The following is a 12,751-nucleotide window of genomic DNA, read 5'->3' as shown; positions in this document are numbered from 1 at the left end:
GTAAGCCACCAAACTGATCATCGATCACATTGATGAAGTATGCCAATGTGGGTTGATGACTATGTATATGCTTGATCCTAGACTGTAAGAATGGCTGAGACATATGCATACTTTGAACTTTTAGTATCACATAGGTACCTTTATTTGTCATTTACACATGTATTCAAGTTACTCTTACAGTGCATGCCATAAATGGAATTTACAACTCCCTCTTCCATTATTGCTCCTGATAGTTTGGTCAACATAAATGTTTACTGCCATGTGTGACATGTTTAGTTTGGAAGACATGATTTATTCAACATCCATTGCTTGAGTTGATCTTTCACAAATTACCAAGCCTAGATACACCACTGTCAATACTGACATCTCACAATTAGCTAATATGTACCTTTTCTACACATATAGACGTGAACGGTGAACCACACGATTATTGACTGATTTGGTAAGCAGTGCAGAAAAGAGGATTCTATCCACTCACACAGTGAGAGTTGACACAATATTACTCAAAGTAGATGTTTCCCCACTTCTATTGCAGGATTAGTGAGGGAATGAGACAATGGAACATCATTGTCTACATGTTTGAGTTAGTTATCCCCACTATGTGCATATGTCACAAGATCCATACACAAACACAGAGATGACTATTATGTCATATATTATAACTTCTTAATTAGTATTAAGTATATTTTAAGTTTCCTTACCAATGAGTAGGCTATTCCCATATGTGCAATTCTGAAACTGCTCATTGATGATGCTGTGGTGGAGGATGAAGGCATTTTGCCAGCACATTTATGAACGTTGCCTGATGATCCACTATGGCCGGGACATTGATAGAGTATGTGTGATTGTGGTTTTTGTATTAGTGAGATGTTGCAGAAGGAGGCCCCAATTGCACATGTGTGCAGTCAATTGCACCAAGGAGATGAGGAACTCCAGCGATGGTGTACAGTCCTTGCTTGGTAGCCAGTTGTTGTGGAATGTTTGGGGACAAGAAGGTGCTGGAGTGTGAGTTTGATTTTTGCATCCAGAACAGAGGGTAGGAAGACAAAAAGTGTTCCATGTGAGATTCCTGTCAATCTGGCTGTTGTGACTGGGAAGGAACCTGATGCCAGCATGTGGAGCAGTGCCAAAGGTTTGACATGTGGTGGAATGCTAGTGGGCCTTGCAGTTTTTTGGCAGAAGAATTGGCCTAATCTTTCCCAACAATTCCATTATGGACTCCTTCTTGAGTCTGTAGAACGTTATGACCGCATCTTCCCTAAGGTCAATGAGGGATATACGCTGCAGGTAAACATGCATGCTCCCTCCTCCTTCGCTACCTATGTGGTGGTGGTCTTCTAGATACTCCGAGCTGCAGCATTGCGACCCCCATGGGATAGCTAAGCTTGCCAAAGTATTTTGTGATGTGTGTGTTTTTATAGCAGAGCCACTGCATCATTTCCTACACCTGGTTTGCTGATGCACCGCAAGGTTTTGTGTCTCGCTTCCTGAAGATGTTTGACACGTTGTGAAACACATAAATACCACTATTTCACATTTGAGTCTGATTTTGCAGGGAAACACCTGCACTGCATAGATTAAAAAGTGTGTGGTGCCGCTGCTTTCAGTGCAGCTTTTGCGCTACGCAACCCTTGAAAGGCAACACATTTATGGAAATGCGTTATTTTATAGATATGGCTTAATGCTTGCACCGCTGTTGCGTCACAATACATGGCCCAACACCGGCACAAGCCTGTCGTAGATATGCCTCTTAGTTTGGTATTCTATCCAGTCCTGACACCTAAAGAACCAGCCAATGACTGGTGATGCTGGGTGTGAAGGAGCACATCAACGAATTGCGTATTCGTGGGTGAGAACTGGTAAGCACCTACATATCCGCAAACCAGCAAATGGAAATGGCGCTCAAATTGCACAGGTTCTCAAGCAAAGCCTACTAGAATGATACCGTGGAAGCCGCAGATGTTTTTGCAACACATACTCATTCTGGTAAGCTCGCACAAACTACCAGAAACCCATGAATACACAAGAGGTCCTTCACAGGCATCTCTCTCATCGCTGAACTTGAGGTGTCAGCAAACAAAGTCTTGTCTCACCCAAGCAGTTAAATCTATACCCAGAAACAGAGGCCAGAACAGCTAATATGTGGAAAAGCATGGACGTCATTTAGGGGTCGCAGCTGCGACCCCCTGGGTTACCCCTTGCGACTCCTGGCACTACCGTTGCACCACCAATAGGTGGCAACATGAGTGCCTTGAACAGAGCAGCAGCTTGTCTTCATGGACTTCGGTTGAAGCGCCCTCTCCTTGCTTTCTGTCAATTTTTTATTATACTACTAGTAAATATGATTACAATATTCACTATTAGTGTAATAAAAGTGGAGTACAATTAGATGGAAGTGGACCTTCCCTGGCAGCTGAGGTATGTAAAAAAGAAAGTGCTTTTAAATTTATGTCGTGCGCGTGCTTGCGTGTGAGAATGTGTTAATGTGAGAGAGAGAGCGTGTGTATGTGTGAATGTGTGTATGAGTATGTATATGTGTGTCAGTGAAAGTGAAGGTCAAAGGGCATGTGATGCCGCTTCCGCTACCCCTGGTATTTTGGTGAATTGACATCCATGTGGAGAAGCTCTCCTTTAACATCCGTCTGCCCAGCGAAAGGAAAAAGCCACCCTGCTTGCAGAAAACATAATCACATTGACAAAGAGTGTCACTAAACATCAGTGTCCCACAATCCAGGCCTGCTCTCAAGTCAACAAATCGATGCAGGGTAAAGTCTCTGCAGAAGGCCAACACCCAGTCCAATCAAGAAGTGTTAGATCGACCAGGGCAAAGAGGAGGAAGAATGACACGTCCATGTCATATCAGTCATTGATGAAGAAACAAGACCTTGAAGTCATTTTCTAAGAGCAAAGTGATCATCTGTGGTCTGGCGATTTCCACACTGATTAACACGGTTCATCTGTGGGTGTGAGAGCATGGAAGGATTTCAAGACACTGCATCCTGCTCCTGAACTGGAAAGTAACATCGACCAGAATGGAGATACATGCTCAGGGCGGCGCATTGCCTCCTCTGATCTCTGATGCCATCCACCGGCAGTGAACCATCCGAGCCAGTGTCTTCATCACAAAGATGGACGGTGGCACACTGCTGAGCTACAAAGCGGTCGAGGCGCTTTGACTCATCACGTTTGCCTTATGAATCAGCTGCGCTGGCTGGAAAACATGCTGCGCCATCTTAACAACATAATTCAAGGTAATGAGGGGCTTATTTATGAGTACTTGAGTCACTTTTGCGCCACCCGTGCGTCACTTTTTGTGACGCACCACCGGTGTAAAAAATGTGCCTTGCTGCACCATATTTACAAAGTGACGCATCTAGGTAGACTCGTCACTTTGTAAATCCCTGCACCACATTATACCTGCGGCAGGTATAAGGTATGCCGCAGGGGGCATTCCTACACGAGAAAGGATCGTAGAAGTGAAGCAGTGAAATCTGTAAGATTTCACTGCGCCACTTCTAGGGCGCACAGGTGTCAATATCTTACGCCTGCCTCTTGGCAGGCGTAAAACTGACGCAGGCACATTTCACATGGGACTTGCCCATGTGTTATGAACCATTGCTGGAGTTGCGTCAATTTTAAGACACACTCCAGCAATGCGTCATTTTTGCGCCTACTGATACTGACGTATCTGTAACTCCGTGCGACATGATGCATCATACTGCAAATATGACGCATCATTGGTGTCGCAAGGAGGGCGCAATGAAAAGTGACGCATCGCTGTTTTCTAGCAGCGATGCGTCACTTTTCATAAATGTGGTCCTGACTGCCTAAAAGGCAACTGTGCCAAGTTGCATGTTAACAGCTCCATAGATTCTATGGCACTGTGACAGACAGATTCCATTTCATGTGCTCTGCATTATGGAGCCGGGTTATGCTGGTGGCTTAGAGAGAGTGGAAGGCCCTGTGCCCTGCGTCTACTTAACATCTGTTCTGCAGTGTCCCAAACAGTGAGGCAAGGTCCCCATCTGTGTCGAAATGTGCATAGCGAAGAAAGAGAGAGGCACATCACTCTCATTGTGGATAACGTAGTTGCTCAAGTGAGTGGTCCAAGATAGATTTGTTTTGGATGCTGATTATCATGAGCTGATGCTTGACAACTGGAACTACAAACAGAACGAGTGGAGTCAATAACACTTCATATGGGACATAAAAAAGTACATCTATACATACAGAGTATCTAGGAGTCAAAATGAAAACGGAAACAGAGAGGGGGGAGCTCAGTTCATCAAAGACCCATGACATAACAGAAAAGGTTTTTTATATTTTGAATAACACCACGTGATATATTGTATGAAATGTGATTAAAATGCACGTGATCAAGCCGACTGGAAAAAGCAAACCCAAGGGTAGGTGAAAGTTTTCCCATCAGTTGTCGATCCATTCCGCCACTTTTTACATCATGTGGGTTCTCCTTACCCAGGAGTCAGTGCAATCACAGTCCAGAGGATATAGAAAAGACTGCGAGAGCCAAAAGACCCTTGTATCTACAAGTTTGGCGGTGCAGATTAAAGAATCAATGTGAGGAGACAACTGAGATAAAGCAGTGGAAAAGTGTGAGTAGTGATAGAATAAAATTGGATCAGGCTGAGTAGAAGTGTAATTTTTAACGATTTCTCTCAGCTCTCCAAGACTAAAAACAATTGAAACAAACAGATTTAACAAAATATCTGTTCAGCAAATAGTGGTCGACATATTTCTGCATAGATGGATAGTGCCAATGAATTCATCAGGACCTAGATATTGCTACTGCTGTTGAATAAGTGAAAAATATATATAAAAGGGGATTATATCACCTGCATTTCAGGTTGAATACTCCACCACAATCTTAGGCATCGTCATGTTATTGGGAAAAAAATATGAAAGGAGACAGGAACAAGAATTAAAATATATCATAATACACTCAAATGTGTGTATATTTCATTTCTAAGATGTAATTAAATGGTTTCGTGTACATATCAATGTTTCGCAACTCACCCAATATTTGTGGGAATAGCGCCTCACCTCACCTTGCTGCAGCTCAGGTAATGAGGAGCACCGCTCTGTTTGGGAAAGAAATATATATCTGTAAGTATTCTGCTGTTAGTCTTATCTAAAAATCATGACCGTATAGTCAGAAACGTACTCAATAGGGGGTGTTACTGATTAAGTTTGCAAAAACCGCAAGATAGCAGTCTCATCGTGGGGTTTGTTCTGCATGCTTATCAAACCGACATCACAGTACTGCCAACGAATGTTGTGGTCTCTTATGTATTAGCACTATGTATCTCCCAAACATCAATCTATTACGAGATCGTTGTTTCAAGAAATAAGTCAAAATGGGCAAGCCTGCTTGATACCAAAGGCAGAAGTTAAAAAATTTTAAAAAGTTACCAAGCATGCTGCCTGCTGGTTCCTTCGTTAAAGAAAGGACGGGGGAAGCATATGTATCCACGATTAGAGTTAAGATAAAAGCATCGGCTCACAAAATCGCGGCTGAACTTGCCGCGGCGGCCGCTTGTCGCGGGCCCGTTCTTAAAAGTATCAAGCAAGGCACCGTTAGCGTAAGCTCAAGCTCAAGCGGCGCCATTCCTTATCTCTCGGTCGGTGTCTCCCGGCGTTCCTATGCGCTTACTGGGGAGGCACAGAAAAGTCCAAGAAAAATCATTAGGACCATGGCCTGCTTCTAAGAAGTGCGATGTTAAGCGAGTTGCTTGCTTACGACACCGCACTGTAACACCCCCTATTGAGTACGTTTCTGACTATACGGTCATGATTTTTAGATAAGACTAACAGCGGAATACTTACAGATATATATTTCTTTCCCAAACAGAGCGGCGCTCCTCATTACCTGAGCTGCAGCTAGGTGAGGTGATGCGCTATTCCCACAAATATTGGGTGAGTGGCGAAACATTGATATGTACATGAAACCATTTAATTAAATCTTAGAAATGAAATATACACTACATATGAGTGTATTATGATATATTTTAATTCTTGTTCCTGTCTCCATTCATATTTTTTTCCCATTGACATGACGATGCCTAAGATTGTGGTGGAGTATTCAACCTGAAATGCAGGTGATATAATCCCCTTTTATATATATTTTTTCACCTATTCAACAGCAGTAGCAATATCTAGGTCCTGATGAATGCATTGGCACTATCCATCTATGCAGAAACATGTCGACCACTATTTGCTGAACATATATTTTGTTAAATCTGTTTGTTTCAATTGTTTTTAGTCTTGGAGAGCTGAGAGAAATCATTAAAAATTACACTTCTACTCAGCCTGATCCAATTTTATTCTATCACTACTCACACTTTTGCACTGCTTTATCTCAGTTGTCCCCTCATATTGATTCTTTAATCTGCACCGTCAAACTTGTAGATACAAGGGTCTTTTGGCTCTCGCAGTCTTTTCTATATCCTCTGGACTGTGATTGCACTGACTCCTGGGTAAGGAGAACCCACATGATGTAAAAAGTGGCGGAATAGATCGACAACTGATGGGAAAACTTTCACCTACCCTTGGGTTTGCTTTTCCCAGTCGGCTTGATCACGTGCATTTTAATCACATTTCATACAATATATCACGTGGTGTTATTCAAAATATAAGAACCCTTTTCTGTTATGTCATGGGTCTTTGATATATTGAGCTACCCCCTTTCTCTTTCGCTTTTCATTTTGACTCCTAGATACGCTGTATGTATAGATGTTATAAGTAGGGGCGTGTATCTAGTTGTGAGTCTTTAAACCAGCCCTTGGACCCCCTTCTAAGTAGTGTGTATTGTAGTTACGAGTGCAGCTGAGGCTGCGGGTCCCTTGTTATATGAAAATAGGTTGGCCTAATTTTTTGGCTCACATAGACCGCTCAGATTTGAATCTTCTAAATATTCTCTGTTTTGTATTCTGTGGTTGTGACGTCTTGATATGTGACAACTTCTGTCAGAACTTTCCAACACTCAGTTGTTTGAGTTTTTCCACCGAGTTATAAAATTAATACTTACTCTCTGCTCGTAGAGAGATGGCCACAAATTGTGGTCTAGCTTTTGAAGATGCAGAAGTACAGAACATTCTTGATGAGAACCCAGGTGTACTAGAATGTATCCCCATTGTAGTTAGTAACAATAAAGATGGGTGGAACAAGATCCTATTGTTAAAGAAATCGCACTCTAGGACTATAGTCCATGGTATAACTATGGCAGAGTACTTACGCGGTAATTGTGCACCTTCAGGACTAATTGTGACCAATGCTCCAAGACTTTTCTTGGACGACAAGAAGTTCATCAAGGATTGGTCAATGATTGCCTGGAGGTGCACAAGGGACTGGCTAGTCCTGATTATCAAAACCGCGAAACGACCCGCAGAAAAAATATTAGTAGAAATACAGCATCTTGAGGCAAAATAAAAGCAACTATTAAATCGACATTGTTCAAGAGTGGTCAAGAAGACAGCAATAAAAAATATAGTGAATTCAAGGACTCCATTCAAAAAAAGTTTTAGCAAAATTCTCCTCTGAGAAAGTCTACCCCTACACTAGTGACACATATGTTGCACCAGCATTCAATCGCAAAGTGCTTCGAGGGGGTTCTACTTACGCTACCTCCAGCTCAGAAGAGATGTCAAGTGACTCCGATACATCCCAGAGTAGCAATATGTCCACCACGAATAGAGGGCGTGGTAACAGAAGAGGTTGAAGAGGGAATCCTCTTAATTATAATCAAAACCAATTTCAACCCTTCTGGCAGCCCGGCCCGTGGATGTATGGTCCTAATTTTCCGCCACAAATGGGTCCTCCTTTCTATCCCCCGCAGATGCAACAAGCCCCAGGTGTCCCGCCTTTTTTAGGGTTTGGCCCCAGGCTAAACAGAGGCAGAAGAAGACAGGGACAGGTGCCATAGGTCCACTGGGTGACAACGACACAACAAGCCACAATGGACCTGAGGAACGGGAAAAAGATACTACAGGAGACTGCAGAAACGAGCAGTGGAACGAATCAGACAGCCTCGTGATAAATTTAAGCTCCCATACATTAACGATAGATGAAGAGAGCCTCTTGAATCGAGGTTTGGGTTTCGTAGCTACAAATACTGGAGACCCATTTACAGCACAAGTAGAACTAGCCAAGTTCTTTAGAAAGATCAGGCTGCACTATTTTTTTGCTAAACAGAATTACACTGAAACTGACTCTGGGAACAAAAATACTGGTTTGAAGAAACCATCTACTTTCAATCCCCCGACCATTGGTTTGCCGGCGAGGGTTCAGACTTTCGAAGAGGCAGTTGAAAATTACATCAACAAACTCCTTAAGACCAAACCGACTAACTCTTATGTGAACTTACCAAAAAGAGAACAACAAGCATTACGTTCCCTAACATCGAACGAGAGCATCACAATAAAGCCTGCCGATAAAGGCGGTGCAATCGTTGTTTTGGACACTGAATCCTATAGGACAGAGTGTCTGAGGCAGCTTCACGACCGCAAATCATACCTCCCTCTGAAAGAAGATCCTACTGAGAGGTTACAGACCAGGATTGGTCAACTTGTAGAAGAAGCTACCTCCGAAGGATGGATTACTCCACAGGAAGGTCAATATCTTCAAACCCCTCACCCGTCTATTCCATATTTTTACTGTCTCCCAAAGGTTCATAAACCGCAGAGACCACCGCCAGGGAGACCAATAATCTCTGGAATCGGTTCAGTTCTTGAACCACTATCCACCTTTGTGGACCATTTCCTGAATCTGAAGGTGAGGGAAATGCCTACCTTTCTTAAAGACACAAAAGATGTCCTCCGGACTCTCCCCGATATCGAGTTTGACATGACAACTGATCTCCTCGTCTCATTCGATGTGGAATCGCTTTATACATCGATTCCCCAGACAGAGACACTCGAAGTAATCAGTAACCTCTTACAAGACAGAGATTTGCAATCTGTGACACCGGTCCTATTCATCATGACCCTGGCAGAGTTGGCGATGAAGGAGAAATATTTTAAATTCGAAGACACTACCTACCTGCAAACATCTGGGACCAGTATGGGTAGTGTCTTCGCTCCCAGTCTCGCGAATCTCTACGTTCATATATTTGAACAAACTGAGGTCCTTACCCACAGTAACCCATACTATGTATCGCTCCAAGTTTGGAAGCGATGCATAGATGACATTTTGGTGGTGTGGCGAGGTTCGGAATTAGACCTCATGGAGTTCCATCAGTGGTTGAATTCACGTAACATCTACTTGAAGTTCACAGTTGAATCTAGCAAAATACATCTATCCTTCTTAGACCTCACCATCTTGGCTACCGCAGATGGCCTGGGTTCAGAACTGTATAGGAAGCCCATGGCCCGCAATGCACTTTTAAGTTATGAAAGTTGCCATCCTAGAGCACTTAGGAACAACTTGCCCTTTGGTCAGTTTTTAAGGATCAAAAGAAATTGCTCTACAAAAGAGGCATTTGAGGTGCATTCTGCGAAACTGACTGAACAACTGCGTGAGAAGAAGTATCCTAACAAGATTATACGCCAGTCCAAGAAAAGGGCGTCCAACAACAACCGTGACGCCCTCCTTGAATTAACAGTACCAAAAGAGAAGACTGAAAGGATACCATTTGTTAACACCTTCCACACTAAGTCTAATCAGGTTCAAAAGATTGTGAGAAAGCATTGGTCTATTCTGAACACTGGCGGTTACAACTTGCCAATGCCGCTTTTTGCCTTCAAAAGAGGGCAGAATATAAAAGACCAGCTTGTACATACTAGAACTAAAAACAAAATCAGCAGACAAGTTGGCACACTGTGGTATCTTCCCCCGGTAGAAGGTCATCATCCTTGTGGTAACTGTTCCGTCTGTCCTCAAACAACCAAGTCCGCCACCATAGATATTGGGACAAGCAGACCATGGCAACAGCGGAAGTTCACAAATTGTAACAGCGAAAATACCATCTATCTCAACACATGCCCATGCCTCAAAAGGTATGTAGGCATGACGACAAGAAAAGTAAAAACCTGTATCTGTGAACATAAAAGTACAGTGCGGTGTCGTAAGCAAGCAACTTGCTTAACATCGCACTTCTTAGAAGCAGGCCATGGTCCTAATGATTTTACTTGGACTGTATTGGAACAACCCACGATTCCGGACCACTGCCCTGACGTGAACACATTTTTTCAACAAGGAACAAAAGTGGGTTTACAAACTCAATAGCGACAATGAGGGTTTGAATGAACCGATAACCTGGATGTCGCTATAGATGATAAAATAAATCAGTGCTTTATTAGCTGCTATAACCAGACCCCCCAGGATATAGCGGCATGGATTGGCAAATTTAGCGGCACAAAAATGAAAATTTAGCGGCACAAAAATGAAAATTTAGCGGCATTTAGCGGCATTTTATTTTGGGTTTTTTTCGCCGACAAACACAGATATCTTACTGTTTGAGTTATTTGCCAACATAGAGCTATGTACATTTTGTTTATTTACAATTCAGCATGGGTTCTATCCTTTACCTTTCAAGTTTTCCGATAGCAAGGTCACAATATTTCACCAATCTGCAGAATTGCTGTACATCTTGACCCAGCACACACAATGCAGTCGCCTCATTAATAGTGTGCATCCCCAATTTTAAGAAACAGGGCTTTAATAAACTAATTCTGAGCCCTAATAAGAGGAGACACAGAGTTTAAGAGGGAAGGATTCACAAGTATAGTTACAACAGCAATAATATTTACAGTGCATTGAGCCTTGTTATTTCCAGCTCACTCATACGTCTCCTGAGAGAAGGCAGAACCTGATTTGTATAAATGTAATTCTTTTCTCAGATTTTTCAAGTGACTCTTTGGCCATTTCCTTGAGGGAGATGTAGCTCTGATGACTGTTCCAATCTTTGTTAAGTCTTGAATCGTTAATAATTCTGGTAAGATTCGTGATGACATTTGTAATATGCATTTTTAAATCAGTACAACGCTACTTCCCTGAGAAATTCTTGAGCAGGCCTACTACATATTTCTTTTCCCCAAACACTATTTCATGAAAAGTAAAATCGCCCATCCTAGTTAAATTAGTAAGCCTAAATTCCAATCTTAATTGACTGACTTGAACATACTTGGAAGCCCCAAACCATATCAGACTGCGGTGGACAAGACTGTCTCCGAATCTTTTTTTAATTTAGAGCCGTATGAAAAGAAGCAATATCGAATAGCTGTAAAGAATTTTGCTCTGAACAGTTCCAGGATAGAATCTACACATGGGCTACTTAATTAAAAAAACATCTGGCGTAGTTAGTACTGCATGTAGTATGCCCTGTTTTTCTCTGCCTAATTGAATTGTGGCATGTTTTCCGGGGGGCACACACACAGCCGCACCCAAGCAGTTCACAGGTCTTTCAAAGACCATTATTCATATTATAGCCCCTGCAGCGCCACTCTGCCTGTGCTTTGTTGTTGCTTCGCCCCTTCTAAGAGCCCCTGCAGCGCGACTCTGCCGAGGCAATCTTCCTTCCTCAAACAAATATGTGTCCGGGCTGAAACTTTCACACAATGGCGAAATCAGAGTCGGCTGTGATGTGATGCCTTATTTCGTTTACTTTCCTGTGACCCTTATCCCTGGCAGTGCCTTCGTGTTGATGTATTTAGAGATGTTGCCCAATGCAAGGATTTATGGACAAATTGTGAATACCAACATTTATTTTTGGGGATTTTATACAGCTCGACTTCGACCCGAAGCGAAGGTATTGCCGCTCCGCTTCCGTGTTCCTGGGCTGGAGAAGAGTCGTCGTGCCTGGTCTCCTTCCTGCTCTCCGCTCACCTGCTGGTTGTGATTGGGCATTTAAGAAGCGTGAAACGGCGGATTTCGCGGCCGTTTGTGTAAATATCGCGGCATTTGCGGGGATCGGCCGATTTCGCAATTTTTTTGCAAATCGCGAAATCGCGATAAGCTGGAGGGTCTGTATAACACACTATAAGCTTTGTAAATCAATGTAGACATATGTAATCAAACTGTTCTGCAATTCCTTACAATCAGGTTTCAGTAAGCACTAATATACTACATCTATGTAAAATATTTTCAAGAGTTTTGTTTAAAAGCGTAGACTCATAAGTTTTGAGTTTTTGATCTGGGACTACCTTCATACAAGAAAATAACATTTGCAATGTATATATGACAAGTATATCTACTCGTTTTTAAGAATGCTCGGTACTCTGCTAATGGTTCCCACTCTTGGGCCCATATGTTGCCGCATAATATCCTTACAATTTCTAATAACTCTTTTGAGTTTTTTTATCGATTTGATATACTAAAATCATAATGACAATTCCGGACTACAAATCCCAGCGTCCCAAGTGAGGTCACGTGCGCGGAAAGGCGTTTCTCTAACAAATAGTCCTCTCGAGACACGTTCGGTGCCTCCCCAGTTAGCGCAGAGGAACGCCGGGAGACACCGACGGAGAGGTAAGGAATGGCGCCGCTTGAGCTTGTGCTTACGCTAACGGTGCCTTGCTTGATACTTTTAAGAATGGACCCGCGACAAGCGGCCGTCGCTGCAAGTTCAGCCGCGATTTTGTGAGACGATGCTTTTATCTTAACCCTAACCGCGGATATATATGCTTCCCCCGTCCTTTCTTAAACGAAGGAACCAGCAGGCAGCATGCTTGGTAACTTTTTAAAATTTTTTAACTTCTGCCTTTGGTATCAAGCAGGACTGCCCATTTTAACTTATTTC

Source organism: Lissotriton vulgaris, chromosome 2_1, assembly GCF_964263255.1.
Source record: "Lissotriton vulgaris chromosome 2_1, aLisVul1.2, whole genome shotgun sequence".
Taxonomy (NCBI): Eukaryota; Metazoa; Chordata; class Amphibia; order Caudata; family Salamandridae; genus Lissotriton; species Lissotriton vulgaris.
Note: the sequence above shows the minus strand (reverse complement) of the source record.